This window comes from Simochromis diagramma, unplaced genomic scaffold (assembly GCF_900408965.1).
Source record: "Simochromis diagramma unplaced genomic scaffold, fSimDia1.1 OVJJ01000317.1, whole genome shotgun sequence".
In the NCBI taxonomy this organism is placed as follows: Eukaryota; Metazoa; Chordata; class Actinopteri; order Cichliformes; family Cichlidae; genus Simochromis; species Simochromis diagramma.
Genome location: NW_024386994.1, coordinates 1,230,876 through 1,251,241, shown reverse-complemented (window position 1 = coordinate 1,251,241; position 20,366 = coordinate 1,230,876). Strand labels below are relative to the sequence as shown.

Sequence of the window (20,366 nt, the reverse complement as noted above, 5' to 3'; positions counted from 1 at the left end):
GTGTACTATATTACCTTCTATAGTTGTTTGCACTGTATATTGAAAGGGGATTTCTAACAGTTTACTGTGAAAAGATCAAACTCTAAATTCCTGCTTTGGGAGTCTGATGAATTGCACCGCCTTGTAATGTAGATGCAAATTTTAAAGCTCCCATTGAGTGACTAGCCAGTTTGGGAACCCAGACATAATTCTGTTTGAATAATGTATGTTACTGCACTGGCTTTCTTATCGTGATATAAAATTCAAGGAGTTGTTCCTTTTTTAGTTTCAACCTCATAAAATGATTCATGCAGGGGCTCAGAGTCTGATGTATGGATTTTAGTAAAAGATTCTTGTTACTTTGGTCATGAGCTTCCATTCATGTATTACCATAGTTTAGTGCTTTCCTTTTTATAATGAGCCATTAATGGCTGCCCTTCTCTTTGCTGCCTACTGCCCAAAATTTTAAAAAAAAAATGTTTCCTTTCAAAGTGAAGCTCTGAGAGGAAATTCAGAGTTATGGTCAAATTCTATTTGTTGTCTTGTTCTTTGCTTGGCCTGAGGTGCTCTGAGGGGTGTGCTGTGAAGCAGGATGAATGGGTTAGTGAGATATGCTGATTTGTTGCCAAGTCTCTTTTAAACTGATTGTTTTGAGCATGCAGAACAGATTAGAAAACTGCTTGGTGTGCATTGCATTTCTTTCATCGAAACACAGTGTCAGACTCCAATGCACTTCTTCAGCTGCATTTCGCTTACACCAGGTTTTATATCCTTCGTGTTTCTCCGCAACTTGTTACTCCTGACTGAAGAGTCAAATGACGCATTAAATATCCCCTTTTATGTGAGCATGCATGGCGCCTTAAGAAGAACGCGTGGGTTACATTGCCTCTGATAAGGGTTTTAGGTTCTGTCCAGGAAATGCCAAGAAAAGCTGTCTTCATTGAACTCATTTAGTTCTACAGCTCTCAATAGTGTCAAATAATTTATTTTAACATAGATCGACGCTTTGTCTATAAATATGTCTTTAAATATGCTGACATGTCACAGTACGCTAGATTTCTGTAAACACTTAATTTTAAATCAATGGGCGTAAAACCACATGAAGGATTGGGATAGGGGTACGACAGCAGCCGCGGTCAGACTAATGAGATGTATCAACACCTCGCTGAAACAGTTAGAAAATGAGATGTGTGAATTTAAAAACTCTAGCTCGCAGCACTTTGTAGCAGTAAACTATTGCTTTAGTGATGTGTCAGTGTTATCACTTCCCTCCTAATAATTAGCTTTGTCTCGCTGCAGTACCCACTATGCATTATGAACCTGCAATAGTAATCTACAGCACAGCAAAATGTGTAGCATGTAATGAGAAAAATAATGTGCAGTTATTCTCACATAGCGATGATAAAGAGGTTTTTAACCCATTCTCTGGGTGTATTTTCCCCTGTGAGTTCTGCACTGTGGTAATTGAAGCATGTCTCCTGATCCTCATGTGGTTAATGTGTGTGTGTGCGCGCGTGTGTGTGTGTCAAGGTTTGTCCAGCGAGTGTTTGGCCCAGAGATCTGATGCTGTCTGAATACTAATTCGAAATTTTGTCTGACTGCGGCAGCTTGGAAACTGGGTGGGGACTAGAGGTTTAGTTAGGGACAAGTTCATCCCAAGGGTTACTGTGCAGAGTGGAGAGCACATCAGGTCCTTACCACCCACTAAGAATCAAGATTCAAAGTGGGGGAAGAGATTAAAACTGATTCAAATTTGATCTGGAAAGCTGGTGCAATTTCAGTTTCGTCGTTATTTAAACCACTGGGCAAAGAACAACGCTATACTTTGTTTTGATTTGTGATATAAGCTATTTCTGCACCAGTCTGCAAAGTCAACATGGCTTTGGTCCTGTAGATATTGGAGGATTCACTAAAAGGTAGCTACTCATCAGCTCATCTGGTTCTGCAGACTCTGTTTCATGCAATATTTAATTAGTGAAAAGGTTGCACTGTAGCCCATATGCCCAACCAAAATCACTCAGGCTTTCTTTAAACATAAGCTGTATATAAAATAATACTTCATTGATTACTTGATAGACACAGTCACACTGTCTTGAAAGGCAGTAACAACTTGTGATTGCAGCACTTCACATTGCAGCTTTCTAAAAGTCAGTCGATTGGTCCAAACGTACAGTGCTTGTTTTCTTGATAAGCTGTCAAAATACTAGTGCGGTGTACAGATTTGCACATACGCTGACATCTTTCCCATGGGATTTTGTCAGAACTCATTAAGTACAGTTAAACCTATATAGGAAAGAATGTCTCATCTATCTCCACAGCCATTTGCCAGTGTTGAAATGTGTATTATTGCCACTAGTTATTGTTGTATTTTTGTACAGGGTCCAGTTTTTTGTTTTTTGTGTTTTGTTTTTCTTTTCCCTGTCAGGCTTATGAGGCAGGTTGTGGCAGAGATAATTGTTGTCCCTTAGATGTGGAGGCAGGGAGGCTGACTATAAGCAGAGATCCTTATCCTATTGCTGTATTTCATTCTGACTCAAAAAAAAAAAAAATGGCTTTGGCAGAAGCACAGACATCTTTCTGTGTACCTCTCTCTTTCTCGCTCTCTCTCTCAAGCCTTGTTCACCAGAGATCAGATGATTAGCATCTCTTCCCCTTTTTCTCTCTCCTCCCTTTGAATGCCAACCTCAGGCGAGTCAGAGCCAGCAAAAGCCTCTTCATGCTTGCCGATGCTGCAATGGGATTGGCCGACTCACCACACATGGTACAAAGAATGCTCGGTTAACCACACATCCACAGTTTGGAATAGAAAATGAGGGATTCAAGCTGGTGGATGGTGCCACTTAGAAAGTGGAATTTTTTGTTTGTTTGTTGGTTTTATATAAGTAAAATGTTTTATACACAAGTTCATTGAAAACTTGTTAAGGCTTTGAGTTTTTATGTTTTTTCCTAAAAAGATAAAAACTCAAAGCTTTAACATTTGATTGTGCCAACAATCAAATGCATTCAGATGTAGCACCTTTAAAACTGAAAGTAATTTGTTGTGGAATAAATTGCATGGCAGCCTAAAACTGCGTTTCTGCCAATAACTAATATTCTGATGGACCTTTTGGATCCAGATATTCAAATGAAGCATTAATTCTATTTTGACAATGAAAAACCATCATTGCATCAAAATAATGTTAGAGTCTGCACAAAACTAGGTACCTCCACCAAGGAAGTGCCTAATATATGTGGATATTCTAAAAATGACATCATGTTATTATGACCTTATGTACATTACAATAACAGGCTGTAAATGTCTAAATAGCTAACAATTTGAATTTATTGCCAACATTAAAAAACATTTAATGGAACAATAAAATGAAAAAAATATATATAACCTTTTTAACCAAACTTCTCATTTTCAACGTAGCATAACTAGCATAACGTTTGATGTAAGTCTGGCCTGTACAGGCTCAGTCCTCATAATAAAAGCCACATTAACTGCACAATTTGTTAAGAATGCCCCTTGTGGTTTTAATCCACTGGGGCTTCAGTTTCTCAGATGATGGAAGCACTTGGGGATTTGAACATTTGAACATTTTGTAAACCATTTACTTAGTTGATTCCTTGAAAGAAAGATGTGTATTTTGCACATTTCCGTTACATTTGTTTTAAAAAGCATGGCAAACAGGACAAAAATAACATTCCATTATACCTGGAAATGTAACCAGTACTTAAGGTATTCCCTGCCTCCTGATAAATAACACAGGATAGGAAGAGCACAACAAAATGGGCAATCCACAATAAAAACTCAAGCCTGTGGCCAAATTTACATACTAAAGGAGAATGGTAATGAGATAGCTACCTGAGATAATTACTACTCAAGGCGTCCGGCTCTTATACTTTACCACAGGGAACCAGTTTAACTCACTACAATTAAATGGGCACTCATTTGCTCCATTTGAGGCACCATTTATGCCATTTTATGCCCCACTGTGTCTTAATTGAGTGTTGACTTAAATATGAAAATTTTGAGCCAACAGAAGTTTAAGGATGCAGATTTGGATATCTAATGGATGGATATTCTTCTATTTAAGATTATTAGAAAAAAAAATACAGTATTTTTTTTCTTCTTGATTTAATCACAATCACTTTCCAGTGGCGTTTTTATGGATGCACATTTGAACTAAGATTTACAGCTGTTTGTAAAACGGCTATTGACCTTATCAAAATTCTTCTTGTGTACTCTGCTCTTTAGCTCTCGTCGAATACCTTTTTTTGTGTGATTCCTACTGAAGATTATTCTTGCTGGCTAATTTTGAGAAGGTTATTGTTTTTTAATTGGCCTGCCTAAGCTAAATTTTATCCTGCCACTGCATAATATCTAATGTGGGGTCTGGCAGGGACTGGGTTATAGAACTTAACTTTTCTGACATCCACATATTCAGGCCTTTATCAATAAGTAATCAGGACAAATAAGAGTCAGCATGTATATTTAGTTTTATTGCAGTGTGGCCTAGAAATACTATTATTAACATCAATGACTTCTATAATATTCCTCTTCCTATTGGTGACTATGTAACTGCTCTGCTGACATCCAGCCTTTCTTCGGAGGCTGGAGAGATCTCTGACATGGCAATCAGTCAAACTTACTGCCATTATATTTCATCTCTGTCCTGCCTCAAACAAATAAATTAAACTGTAATATCTTGACTGCTGAGAAATTGCCTTGGATTGTTATAAATGATGGCGGGTTGATAGTGTGTGATCGTTGAACTTGCTGTATTCTGCTTAACAGTGTGAGACTACATGTTAGAAATAAGAGATGTAGAGCTCTGCGAGATGCACATTGATGCCAGCATGTGAAGATTTATGATGTCCACTTCTATTAGCCTCAGAGTAATTGTTAAGACAGCAACGAACAGTCCATAGCTCTAATCCTCAAATCAAAGAGAAGTTGCACAGACCACCAGCCCTCAGATGTGATTTCCTTCACTCCAAAGCTTTTTTTCATTTTTCCATCTTGTTGAAAGATCTCAGTATAGAGGAGACTTACTCCCTGTAATTTCTAATGAGCTAGGATTTGATCAGTATTCTTGAAAGACTTTTTTCATCAGTGGAAGCTTTACTGAAGCAAAGATAATGAATTTATGACAGATATTTTTGATGTTTTTTGTTTTAATGTGAGGCTGAAGGTATGTTTAACTTTTAGTGAGGGCTAACGTGCAGCAGATTGTAAGAAAAAAAACAACTGCAGTGTCTTCGGGGCTTACAAGAGCAGGTAGAAGAAAATCCTAGAAAAACAAGGATACAGAGATGAAAGGTTCAAATAAAACAATGCATTTTAAGGAGAGGACACTAGTCTGGAAGACTCTTGAATTTTTAGTACATGCGGTGTGAAAACACGTCCAATTTATACCCCCATCATTTGTGTCAAGTCCAGGTTGATCACACATCTATTCTGTTGATCCAACTCCATGTGTGTTTAAGCAACATCTAGCATTTGAGGAGGGGAAATAAGAGTAATTTGATTATATTATGGGAGCAGCAGGGGTGTTTGCTAAGTTTGGATCAGACCATTGCTGTGGATGAGCCTCTGCGCCCTGAAGCTCCACAGCTTAGAGGGTGTGTTCATTACCAGCCACAGCTTATTACAAACAGCTGGTGCTGGTTACTACCCCGGGGCCAATCGCATACATTATTACACACCATCACACATTCACATCCATGCACCTTTACTCATATGACTTTAATTTGGCAACAACACTTCCCTGTTTTTTAAAACAAATGTTCCATTCTGTATAGTGTGTGGTATTATGAGTGAGCTCACTCAGTGGTTTGTTGCTGCTCATTTTCCTTTCATCAGATTTTTCTGCTTTTGGTGATTTTTTATTTTATTTTATTGTATGTTATTTTTTAATACTGAAAGCAGTTTAATTGAAAGGGGGCTTTAAATCAAGGATCATGACATTTTTGCTAAGAGTAGTGAAGCTTTAAACCCTGAGTGGGTTTGAAGTGGAATAACGGATTTGATGATATCCATTCCCGTAGTAAATAGAAGGAAATAAAATGAACTTTTCAACTTACCTTTTCTCATACTTGGACATGAATTTAATACCAAATGTAATTTTACTATGAAGTACTCCATTTAGGGTTAAAAGGTTCGCTTCTTTCAGCGTATTTCGCCAAATCTCAGCCTTTAAATGTCAGTCCTGTTTTATTTTTCAGGCAGACAAACGGGCAGACTTTCCTGTGTTTCCTCAAGGTCATGACACTACAACTGTGGGTCTGAGGAAGCGATGACAGACAGAGTTGGTGGCTAACAGTCCACTCCTGCCAACTGTAATCGACTGTGAGCGCAGTCATCTCTACACAGCAGTACTGCGTAGAGATCAGGTTTTCTGAGAAGGAGGAGAGGGAAACATGACGCCTAATTTAACAAAAGCATGAGACAATCAACACACAAACACACAATAGCAATTCACATCAGTTTCATTCAATTTTACATGTATATACATACATACATACATACATACATATATATATATATATATATATATATATATATATATATATATATATATATATACACACACATATATATATATATATATATATATATATATATATATATATATATATATATATATATTATAATCATGGCAGCACAAGAACAAGCTCTGAGTACAAGATCCATAGAGGCTGGGGTCTATCACACCAGGCAAGACCCCAGGTGCAGGCTGTGTAAAGATGCCCCAGAGACAATCCAGCACATAACAGCAGGGTGCAAGATGCTAGCAGGCAAGGCATACATGGAACGCCATAACCAAGTGGCCGGCATAGTGTACAGGAACATCTGTGCCGAGTATAACCTGGAAGTCCCGAGGTCAAAATGGGAGATGCCCCCAAGGGTGGTGGAGAATGACCGAGCTAAGATCCTGTGGGACTTCCAGATACAGACGGACAAAATGGTGGTGGCTAACCAACCGGACATAGTGGTGGTAGACAAACAGAAGAAGACGGCCGTAGTGATCGATGTAGCGGTTCCGAATGACAGCAATATCAGGAAGAAGGAACACGAGAAGCTGGAGAAATACCAAGGGCTCAGAGAAGAGCTCGAGAGGATGTGGAGGGTGAAGGTAACGGCGGTCCCCGTGGTAATCGGAGCACTAGGTGCGGTGACTCCCAAGCTAGGCGAGTGGCTCCAGCAGATCCCGGGAATAACATCAGAGATCTCTGTCCAGAAGAGCGCAGTCCTGGGAACAGCTAAGATACTGCGCAGGACCCTCAAGCTCCCAGGCCTCTGGTAGAGGACCCGAGCTTGAAGGATAAAACCGCCCGCAGGGGCGTGCTGGGAGAAAAAAATATATTATATATGCTGTCACAAAGTGACAACGTGTTCTACTTTGCTGTCACAAAGTAGAACAAGCAACATTTGGTAAAAGCTGTAATCAGGATCAGTTTCTTTAGAGTATAGTTTTAAATGTAAACTTATCATTTATCTTTTTTTTTTGTTGCCTGTCCCGTTTGGCTCTTTTGCCATCAGAATTATTGTCTAAAGGCGAAGAAAGATGCCCAACGGATTTACTTTACCAAATGGACCATCCCAGCCTTGCCGTAATGGTCTATTTGATTCACCTTTTATTATTTATTTTATTTTTTATTTTCACTTGCTAGATACGGGACAGACTTGAATGACGAAAAGAGAAGGGACAAAGGAAGAGGGAAAGAAAAACAGCGGAGAAGAGGGATGGGGATAAAGGGCAAAAAACAAAAACCAACAAAATAAGCAGACAAAAAATACATATATCAATCACCTGGATCACTTGTTGAGAATGAAAAAAGAAAACAAGCAGAAGAAAACGAGAGCAATAGAATAAACAACATCACGATGGTCTATGTGAATATAACAGTAAATCCTAAATATTAAACATTACTGTGCAGCACGTAATATCGACAGCGCACAGTGTGCTTTGAGGTAGGAGCCAAAAAGGGTGTCGTTTGTGTGTGTGATCACCCGTGTGTACACCTGTGAGCATGGACGCGCTTGTTTTTAAAAGGTTCCTTCATGTAATAATCTGCTAGAGGGTGTGGGGAGCCACTGCCCCGTCCTCCAGGGCATGAAGCAGGTATGGAGGAGATCAAAACTCCAGACATCCAGAGGCCCTCAGAACACAAGAGACCAAGGAAGACCAACAGAGGGGCAGCCGCGCCACTGTCCCAGAAAGAGCTGAGGAGAGTCCCAGATGAGGGGTCACTCAGCAGCCGCGGAGCATAAGCCAGGGGGGTTGCAGTGACGTGCCCGTGAGCTCCGCCGGCAGCCAGCTGTGCCTGAGTGACCGAGCCCCAGGCTGAGAGGCCGAGGGCACCCCACCCCCGAAGTGGCCCGAGGGAGCCCCAGGCTCCAGGCCCCGATAAGCAGCCACCAAGGAGTGAGCCGGTGTGTACCTGGACGCTCATCCCTGGACACAAAGAACGACCAACGCACCGATGTCTGAGGGCGTCTGCCACTGACAGGGGAAGTGGTGGGGGGAGATAGGTCTCCATACCTTAGAGGTCCTGAGATGTCCCCAGAGAGGTGGCGTCTGATACCCAACCTGACATATAGACACAGACATACAGGCACACACATATACAAACATCCATTCCCTGCCTCATGCTCTCATATGCAATTACTCAACACTCACCCAACGTGGAGACAGACATAGAGAGACACAGTACACACAATCACACTCCCCAAGCGTACTCTAAGCCCCGGGTCTAGGTGCCCTTGCCCCTGGAGGGGGAAACTGCACCCAGACCCAGGTGATGTTACCCTTTTCCCTGCGGTGGGGAGAAGCAGACCGCCCCGACTCCGCAGCAGCAGGGAGGCCCCACATTCCAGACCGCAGTCGGACGGCCAACTTCTCCTCCTAGTCCTCCCACTCCAGCAGGCCGCAGAGAATGGGGGTGAGAGAAGACTCCAAACCTCCCTCCACCCGCTCATTGTAGTGTTGATGCATGTGTGTTCTAAGGTGCATTTAAAACCCAGGAGGGCATGGAGCTACCTGCCAGAGAGCAGCAGGTAAGCGCATAGCCCCTCCTGCTAGCCCTCAGTGTCTACGTGTATTTAAAATTGAGAAGTGGGCAACAACGCCAGGGATGAGGTTGCACACCCTGATGGTAATTTGGAGTCCGTGTAGCGTGCCCACCCTCAAGATCCTATATGTATGTGTAATGAGAGTGTGAGTAATGTGAATGTCTAAGTTGTGAGATAAAATTGAGGCACAGGCAGCCAGAAGGGGACAGAGGGGGGGGATGCCTCCCCTGCACCCTGGTGACACACCTCTACCCCAAGGCCCTGCATGTGTGGGTGATTGTGCTGGAGCAGGAAGAGGGAGGCAGCTGGAGATGGGGAGGGAAGGAAGGGAGGGGCAAGTGTCCCCTCCCTGGGGCCAGCTCCCCCGCTGACCCCAGTAGGCACCCCCATACTCTGCAACCCGCCAGGGAAAGGGGGCCCAGAACAGCAGCGCCGCCCGGCTCCACAGAGCCCGGGACAGCCCACCCGACCCCACCACAGAGAAAACTGCACCCACCCCGTCATCCACTCATCTTCCAGACTACACAAGACAATAGACGCCCAGGCTGAGATCTCCCCCTCCTGCAGAGTGAGTTTCTGAAGAGAGGAGAGCTCCTGCAAGATGTAACAACCTCCCCCACCAGTTGAAGAGCCCCCCAGGTGGCTCGATGCACCGGCTGACTTATCATTTATCAAATAGGTGAAACCTTCGTGTCAGTAAAACAGACTATGGTGGTAGTCTTTTGGCTTTAATTAATCCTCATTTTATTTTCATTTAACTAACTGCAGCCAACCCCATGTGGTCTCGCTCTTGCTCCTCATCGCTGTGTAGTTTCATATTGTTTCATATGTAAGCGTGGCATCAACACACCCCTTTCTCCCCCACTTGCCGTGTGACGTCTTCAGAGGCCCCACAGATCCCCATACATCCCAGCCACTGTGTATCTGTTAACGGTAACTGCTCTGAGGTTTTCAGGCTCCGGTCAGCAGCAAGCCACAGCCGACCTAATCGATAGGGAACCCAATAGGAGGAATGAGTCTCATGAATCAACCTGTCTGGATATAAACCAATACACATGCACACTTATAGCAGGGTACATGCAGTAGACACTGAGCTACACACATATATACACATGTGAAAGGCACGTATACTGTACACATGAAAGAAAAATTATTGTTCCTTATTAAAGTCTTAGTGGTCTACTTTTAATTGTTTAGAATAATTTCATTAGGTTAGTACTGTGCATTTAGTGCACTAAATAAAGCACCTCATTTTCTCCACTGCTTCAACAAAACCCTGAATTTCAATTAAGGTGAAGTCACATTGCTTTTGTTTTTCTTGTTTGTTTTTTGGGGGGGTTTTTTTTGCTTTTCATGGCCTTGTCTAAGCATTTTTAGTGCAAACAAGCTTCTACATGAGTTCATGGTTAAAGACTGGAGTGGAATTCAGGATCATCCATGCATAAACATATATGTATGTTTCTGCCTTCATGTACATTCAGTTTTTACTGGGAATCCAAGTGTGACTGAGGCTGCAGTTTCTTAAAATCTTATTATCTGTAAACACATCAAATTCTGTGTTTATCAAAGCACACCATTCACATCACTGATTCCCTGGTATAATCTGTAGAGTCAGTGCAGTATGTCTTGCTGTAGTTTTATGGAGTACGCATATACACTTAAATTTTGGGATATTTGAGATGTTGCTTTAATTAAGCCCATTTCAAACTGAGTTCATTTAAAAGTACTTGGCAACTAGCAATGTAGGTTGATGTGGGATGTCAGTACAGAGGACTTTCAGTGACTTCCAAGGAAATAAGTTGAACAGTTCACTTTGAAACTGTAGTAGAAAGTTTCCATTTTATGTACTGCACAACTCATCTCTATTACCCTGCATGATAAGACACAGAAGATTTTAAATATCTATATTCCACCATCTCAGCAGCCAGGTTTGTTATATTCCACCTCATAAAGCTACAGAAAAGAACTCCACAGCCACCGGTACAAGAGCCAGGAGTCTAGTTGGTGGTGGGACTGAGGCTGCTGCAGTGCTGCTCTGCAGTTTTATGATGGACTAGCTAGCATTGATAGCACCCTGGTCCCCGCTTGTGATCTCACACGGAGTGTGAATGTTTGCTGTGTGGATGTTTGGATGCGAGTGGATGGCAAAGGATTTCATCACATCTGCTCTTTTCTCTGCATTGACCTGTCTATATCTCTCTTGATGGTTGACAACAGGATGTTTTCCAGTGAAAGTTCATAAACCTGTGAAGGGGACAGGGCCACAACAGTGGCAAATTTACTCATTCCTCAGTTGTTGCATTTTTCTACTCTAAAATAGACTTTAATTATGAGCAAGAAACCTGGAAATATGAGGTCGGTCGTTTCTTAATTTCTGCATCCATTTTTTTAAGTGAAGCTGAATAAAGTTTCTTACTGAAAAAGCTTCCTACCATATGTAGCAAGCTGTTTCAGTAAGAAATGTACAAACTGACAAGTGATGGTAGCTACTAAGATTATCTAAAACCTACATAAACAACTAGAATCTGTGGAGTCAATTAAAATTAAATAAAGTGTTGTTCAACCTTTTTAAAACTAGATGATGTATTTGTAAGCTCGCTTTAGATTTAGATTACTTGCAAAATCACCCAAGCAAATATAACACTGATACGAATTTTAGCAATGGCTTTGGAATTCATCTAGACTCTTTTAACCTCAGAAAATGGAGAAACTGATGAAACAGAGCCCAATTATTTTTGTTTCTTTTACGCATAACTACAAGGCTAACTTTAAACAATTATTAGAAAGAATCTGTGCTTAGTACTATATAGTAAAGTGTCCTGTAAACTGGTACTTGCAGGTGATAAATGGGGAGGCCGAGTAGACTCACAGTGTTATCAGTGCTACTAAGGCCTGCAAACTAGGAAGAACACAATATTTTCTCAGGGGTAAGACAAAGCCAGGCCATGAGGCTAACATTGATCTATCGTTGTACAGTCAGATTCATGCTGTAAGGGCCTCGGTAAACAATGTTAGAACAAGAGGGCCAGTACAGGTAGCTGCAAATGTGTATGTTCATGAAGACTGGTAGGAACTGTAATTTATGTCTCTGTCTATGCACTAAGTGTCCTCATACAGTTTGATAAGAATCACTCAGACAAAATTTTATATAGTTCATTGAGTGTAATATTACGTAAATACTGCTCTGCAGCCGAGATGATTGAGTTTTTACTAGAACCGTATGTGTGTGTGTGTGTGTGTGTGCATGCGTGTGTGTGTGTGATTGATAGATGTGCTTGCAAAAAAAAAAAAGAGAGACATGTGGCTGTGAAAACGACCAACCAATTAAATCCAATCTGCTCCAGAGGACAGATGACATCATAAACATGCATCATCCTGCCAGTGTGTACACAATACACATACACAGTGTAATATGTGTAATCTCCCTCTCTCTCTCTCTCTCTCTCTCTCTCTCTATGTATATATATATATATATATATATATATATATATATATATATATATATATATATACCATCTATCTATCTTATATATATATATATATATATATATATATATATATATATATATATATATATATATGGATATATATATATATATATATATATATATATATATATTTTTTTTTTTTTTTTTTTTTTTTTTTTTTTAGGGGTGCAACGATACACAAAATTCACGGTTCGGTTCGGTTCGATACTTTGGTGTCACGGTTCGATATTTTTTCGATACAAAAAAATGTTCATGCCTTTTTAATTTGTCATTTATTAAAATTATAAATATATATTTTAACTCAAAAGTACAGTTTTTAAATTTAACCCTAACCCTTGTGCGTGTTTTTTATTTTGACAGCGAATGCGCACCTGCGGACCACTTATGTGCAGCCCTGGTTATTTAGCTCGTCATATTGCAGCCACAGAAATTATTTTGTCCATGAAACCATAAAGCTGCACTTTCTTTTTGCCTTATAGTCTGATTTGTCATAACTTTTCCGTTCAAAGCTTTTCTTTGGCTGTCACTTCTTCACTATGACCTGTCTTATTTGGCTCAGCAGAACTGAAATATAAATCCTGCTGCTTTTACACACGCACTCACATAAGCTCAGCGATTCTCTGCGCGATCAACCTCTCACATGTTTAAGCTTGCTGCGGGAGATTTCACTTGTCATGTTTGCATAGTAAGCTAACGATTAATAAGACGATGTCAGAGGAATTGGTGCACAAATTATCATCACTCACCAATCAGTGCTGTCGCTCTCTATACACAGTTCGCACGATTGCAAAGTGAAAGCAAAAAACAAGCGCAAATTCAAACGCGATTTCAATATGTCACATATTGACAGTGGCTCACCGATGCCAATGACATAATTACCCAGCTACATTTCTGAAAGAATGCAAAAGCATTGACATATATTTTCCTTCCTACAATAGCCCGACGGGCAGGGAAGAGATAGATTTTGGTAGCCCGACTGAAAAAATCGCTAGCTCCAGGACGTCGGGCTAGCGATATTGCAAGCCCTGTATCTGATTGAGGAATCACTCATCTTTGGAAAAGAGAGTTTATTACAGAGAAATGTCTCTTTCCAAAATAAAAACTATACTATCCGCTTCTTCTGGGCTATATTCTCAGCAGCATGAGGAGAATCATGTGCTAACAGCTGTCTAAATGACTCGGCTAAAGTTAGTAGCATGCTTGCTTTTTTTGTCTGCTTCCACTTGTCTTGCACTAGGATGATGTCGGCGTAAATGTGCAGTCATATTCGTTGTGTTCCCACTAGTGCTTTCAGGTTAATCTCGTTGAAATGACCTTAACGCCACAACACGGCAAATCTCCGTTAACGAGCTACCGCCGATCGCTCCATGCATGGGGCTAGACGGCAAACACGTTAACGAGCTAACTGCGCTAAAACACTAGTTCACACCAATGTAATTGAGCATTGCATGGCACATCCAACATACTGTTTTACTTTAGTCCATGACTCGCTTACCTTCAAGGGTCATACGTCACATGAAAACCAAAATAATTCCAAACGCCAGATCTGAATGGTCTTGCAAGTAGAGCTTAACTTCTGTCTCGCTAGCTTGCCCTGCGCTCTTCCTTCTGACGATGCTGTCTGTGTTGAGCGCTCAGTGGATCTGCGCTCGACAGTGCAGCCTAGGCGGAGTAGTCGAACGCAGATTCACTGAGCGCTCAACACAGACAGCATCGTCAGAAGGAAAGTTGATAAAATAAATTACAAATGTTGTATTGTTCGATACATATGTGTACCGAACCGAAAGCACTGTATCGAACGGTTCAAATATCGATACGAATATCGTTGCCCCCTAATATATGTATATATATATATATATATATATAGATAGATACCATCTATCTATCTTATCTATATATATATCCATATATATATATATATATATATATATATATATATCTATATATATATCTAGATATAGATATATATATGGATATATATATATATCTATATTATTAGATACTACATCTCTTCTATCTATATCTATCTCGCTATCTTATCTATATCTATGGTTATATATATATATATATATATATATATATGGATAGATAGATAGATGGTTTCCATGAACAGAGTACTTTGGCCAGTTTTACATTGTCGTTTGTCTAACATAAAAATATTTTACAATTGCGTAACATGCAGTGTGTCATATTAAAGTCTTTTGATAACATAACGAATTTATCAGTATTTTTTTTAAAGATATTTGATTTTTACCCCTGAGAAAGATATTGATTTTTTTTTTTTTTGCTGAGTCAGTGTCATGCTAGTAGCATTGAGTATAGTTTGCACTTTACCATCATGTTCATATTCATATTCATATTATTATTAGTATTAATAATAATAATAATAATAATAATAATAATAATAATAATATTAATATTATTATTATTATTATTATTATCATGTCATAATAAATGCACACTAATAAGCATTAGTAAGGTATTACAGGTATTACATTTACAACCCATTACTCCTCCTCGGTATGTCATTTATAAATTAATATGAATGGTTTATTCTTGCATGTTACAAAAGCTCATATGTAGCATGCTTAATAATAGTATTTTCACGCATTATAAAGTATGGATTCATTATTATAAAAACAAAAGTATTACATTAATTACAAAAAAGGTATTCATGATCGTTAATGAGTCATCATGTCATTTAAACAGTTTTAGTAAATAACAACAATTTAGAATGTATCCACATTTATACAGATACACATTATGAAATGAACTGTTTGTCTGGGAGTGTGCTATTAGAGGATTTATAAAAACTTATTTCATGTTGTAATTCATGGCTAGTTAAGTATTTTCTATGATCTCAAGTTTGGACGATCTGTATTTATAAATCAAACTGGAAGGTCAACAGCAAGAACCTTGAGACTTTGTTCAAGATCTTCAATTAAAAAAAAACAGGCAAAGCACAAAGTGGCACAGAACATACAAATATTTATTGCAAGATGCAAAAATATCTCATATCTCAACATTTGCAGAACACTGAAATGTAAGTAGGACAGACTAGGACAGACAGAGACATGCTGAGCAGCTACTCTAACTTATATATATATTGAAACTTTTTCATTTAAAACATGAATAAGGTCATCACAAAGCAAAGGAAATATTTCTCAGAGCTTCACACACAAGTGTAAACACCACAAATTATCAATCATATTAAACTGTGTGTGAAAAATGTCTCTAGGATGTTTAAGTACTTGGGATTTCTTTAATCACTGTCCACTCTGGTTCATGTCCAAAGCACTCCTGAATATCAAGTTGGGTCAAGTTTTCTGAAAGTCTTGTAAATACCATAACTTGAGAAGCAGATGATGTAGGATTTTGAAATTCATACCACAGATGCATCTACTGGGAGGCTGAGGGCTAGCACCGGGTGCTGCCAGGTTTGTTTTGTATTTTTTATAAATTGTGCTGTGTTTGAAAAACAGAATGCACTTTTTAAAACTGTCTTTATAAGTCAGGTTTAATTCTCTTTATGTGCAGGTAGCATCCCACACTGCACTGCAATTTTAGGACAGTGAATAGAATACTTAAAAGCTGAGCTTTGCCAGCCTTCCATGTTTATTTCATAAACTTTGATTCTCTTTTCTGCCATTTTATCCAGCACCGATGTAAAGTCACAGCAAAGATGTTTGGCTAGATGTAGAGTTTTGCACACACACACACACCTTCACCACCACAATCTGTGTGTCTGGGATAATTGTGTTCTCTCAATGAAAGAAATTGACAGAAGGTGAAGGAGAAATATAATTAGTGTGCAAAAAGTTCTCAGTGACAGCATCTTAATGTAGACATGCACACACACACTATATTGCCTCTATATTTATCCAATTACTTCCTACTTCTCACCAGTTATTTTTTCTTTCACATGCAACCCACTTAGCACTAGCTCTCAGAGAGCGAGACCATCAACCAGACTAGAAACACATTTGGCACCTCCAAGGTGGGAGTGACAGAGTTGGAAACAGAATGTCAATAGCTTCAGGTGCAGGTAAAACTCTGCCTCCAGCTAAGTATTTCCCTAAAATGAATAAAATGCCTTTAATTGTAATTGGGGTGGCACTCCTACCTTAACACGGCCCATCGCTAAGGGTGAATGCAGGTGCATTGTGTGTAGTGGTGCTTGAAGAAAGGCCATTGGCGACAGTGGCAGGACAGAGTCCAATATAAATTAATGGTAAGCAACTCTATCCCTAACAGTGGTGGCTAGCACCTTATTTTTTCCATCACCAGTCAAAGAAACAAACATGAATGGCTTAAAATGAGAATCTACCTCAGTATCAGGATTCTTGTCAGGCTCAAAGAGCATTTCAGATGGAGAGGCAGTTTTAATAAGGCCTGTTTCTTTTTTTCTTTTTTTTTGCTTTGTTTTTTCTTTGGATTGCTGTACAAACAGCAATTAAATGCCCCAGCTTATGGCAATAAAAAACAGTCACGGTTTCTGCTGACCTCGTGCACTTTTTTCCAACCCAGTTATGTTGATTTTATTTTCCTTTCCTGAACTACTTTCATGTCCAGACAAACAGAGGCAGAGAACATGGTATTATGGGTTAAAGTAAACAGATCTGCTTCTCTGATGAATGATGTCACCTTTTGCTCATTTAGGCGGATAACTACCTGCTTTGGGAAATATTTATTAAACTCTTCAAGCAAAATAAGCTCTCAGGGTTTTGACTTTATCGGCCTGACATCAAATGTTTACCAAACCACAAATATCTGGTTTGGAGATTTCCCACAATTCTTAAATGTGTGCTGATAAGCCTCAGGGACAAGTTCATAAGTGTGCACCACAGTTTTCTTCACAATTTCACAGTTGAAACTGTCTTTTACTGACAAGCTTGTACATACTTCCTCACATTTGCCCTCACAGTTTAGTGAACCTGCTGTGCACTCAGAAGCACAGAAATATAAATCAGCTTGAGTTTCAGGAAATAGTGGAACTAATTATAGGTGCTGCATGTTATCAGAGCCCATAGCAGTAGTGGTCTGTGCACATGGAAGAACAGAAGCAGGTGTAAATGTGGCATATGGAGATTTGTAGCTTAGTGTGCTCCTCCACCTTCTTAAGCAGTGGTTCTTGATAGATCACCGCCTTCTGAGGGTCCAAGACTTTGCCGGACCCAGCACCACCGATCACCTCAGCAACCTCAGACACTTTCATATCTGCTACGCCTCTGGTGTAGCCTCTGCCATGGCTTCCTCAGGCGACTCTACAGGAAGCATGTTTTTTAACCAGCTTTGCACACAGAAGAGACTTCAGCTCTGTTTCAGAGGCACTGTAGGGAACCTGAATATCATCAAAATTGCCTACATTAAGCAAATCTACATTTTAGCAATTCTCTATTTTCTCCCAAGAAGGGGAGGTCGCAAAACTATCCAAAGGAAAAAAAAAACAGCCAACCAAACACAAAGTACTTACTAAATGACCATGAAGCAAGAAATCTGAGTGCAGCCCATCTAGGGGGCCAGGACACAACATGGAAACGGCAGCTATTTCCTCAAGCACCAATGGAAAACTATTGAAGCACAATGTTCTATTTATTGTTTAGTAGATCCAATAACACAGAAGAACAAAATATCATCAGGATGAGCTAAAGCCAAACAACAAACAAACAGAACCCTTCACCAGGACAAACTCAGATGACCTACCCGAAAAAAACAAAGTACAAAAAAAAGGGGTTTACCTCAGGAGGAAATAATTACCACAAAAAAAGGACAGCCCCCGCTCTATTTGTTCCTCCTCTCCTTCTAGACATAAAACATCTACAAATTACAGCGATCACTGATGTGGCTGGCTGGGTGAAAGGGGAAGCAAATGATCCTCTGTAGATGGCAGCCATCTACATGTGATGTGAATGACATAGTAAACATAAACATAATAAATTAAAATGTGCTTGTGGTTTTTCACAGACAGCTAAACACCAGCAAGACCTCATATCACTGGCTGTGAGAGTTTCTCTTGTGTAAATCTACAGACTTAAATAATCAGGATACAACTTAATTTTGTGCATTAAGGATGGAGATCTACCTTTAAGACATAATCTATATTTCAAGGAATCACTCCAGTGACATATTTATTAGTACCAATCGATGCTATGAGACAGCACAGGTGGTGTGTTTGTGTGTGGCTCAAGTGTGTGAGAGCTGAATGGTACTGAAGCCTTGGCCTTGAATACATATAACACCCAATGAAACCCCAGCGCAGCACTGAGGAGTTTGAATTAAAGTGGATTTAAGGGAGGCGGGAGTTGGAAGAGAGTAAGGGTTTATAAGTCTGATTGCCTTGCCCACAACTCATAATGAGACGCATTACAGGGCTGATGTTGTAAGATTAGAGTGACTTAAGAGACACGAGCTGTTTTATAGATTAGAATAGAGCTAGAGAGAAAATGGGAGGGGGGGAGTGGCATGGAGGGAGAAAAGGAAGGATTGGCCAGTGATGTAAGGAAGAGGCAGAGACAGCAGTGGAGAAATGTAAATGAAGGAAAGAAGGGAGCCAACAATGTTTTGCAGATGTTGACATGTGGGGGAGGAAAGGCATTGAGAGTGGACAATGAAACAGGCAATTTATGAAAACTGCAGAGAAGCTCTCACTTATTAAAACGCTGACAGCCAGTGACAAATATATAGCTCGATATAGTCCATCTCCACTTTGACTGGAATTCAAAACAGGCCGGGATGTCGTGTAGAACTTAGACAGGTGTTTATGTTGTCTTACAAAACTGCCAGTGGTCCAGAGAAACTTGTCTGATCTGATAGGCTCTCATATTTGGACGGTGATCAAAAGGTGAAATTCTGATTCAACTCTTAAAAAATCAATAAATAAAAAGTGTGAAGTAAAACAAAAACAAATAAATCAACCAATCAATAACAAAGTGACATGAAAGTTTCACATGTTCATGCCACTTTGGTCTTCCTTTATTGATTCCTTGCAGGTCTCTTGCTTGCTAGTTTAAAAGCTTATGGATTGATTATAATCTGTGATACTGTCTCTTTAAGCAATTTTTGCAGTTATTATTATTGACTGTTATTGACTGTTATTGTTTGATTGTTAACTGACTTGTATTTAACTAATTGACACATTCATTGTCCTGCATGAAGACACAACTAAAACAGCAGAGCCCCAATCCGAAAAAGTTGGACTTTGTTAAATGTAATTAAAAGCACAAAGAAATGACTTCCATATACTTCATAAACCCCTATTTTATTCACAACAGATCACAGAAAACATATCAGGAATCAGGAACAGAGTTACTGTACTTTTGTATTTCCGATATACGTTTTAATCTGCCCCAGGGCAGCTGTGGCTACAACTGTAGCTTGCCTCCACCAGTGTATGAATGTGAGAGTGAATGAATAGTGGTATTGTAAAGCGCTTTGGGTGCCTTGAAAAGCGCTATATAAATCCAATCCATTATTATTATTATTATTAATCTTATTTCATTTTGATGTTTTCGTTTTACTTCAGTTTACTTCGGTTAGTTTCCAGAGTGGATTTTATTATTTCATTTGACTTTTTATTGTTGACAAATGTTTAGTTTATGTTTAGTTTTTATCAATTTCAGTGTCCGCTTTGATCTTTTTAAATTATTATTGTATGGAGGCCATATTTCAGAGGCAAGATTCTGGCAAATAATTAGAGGTATAAAAATAACTCGACTGTAGAAAATCCAGTTTCCAAAGTCTACATGTTTTTACTAAAATGTTACCATTTTTAGACTACAGACTACAGTTTTAAGTCTAAGGATATTTCTCCCATATCTTTATTTTATTTTAGTTAGTTT

The 20,366-nt window shown here is 39.5% G+C and overlaps 1 protein-coding gene and 1 long non-coding RNA gene across 13 annotated transcripts in view; one reads left to right on the top strand and one right to left on the bottom strand.

The window, feature by feature from the left end:
- nrxn2b (neurexin 2b) overlaps window positions 1-20,366 on the top strand; it is a 682,163-nt gene that overhangs the window by 224,483 nt on the left and 437,314 nt on the right. The gene's annotated exons all lie outside the window — the stretch shown is intronic.
- Window positions 8,603-19,923, bottom strand: LOC120739073. Its single transcript, XR_005697116.1, has 3 exons — window positions 19,326-19,923; window positions 10,018-10,024; window positions 8,603-8,614 (listed from the first exon to the last, which is right to left on the bottom strand). It is a non-coding gene; the product is annotated as an uncharacterized LOC120739073 (long non-coding RNA).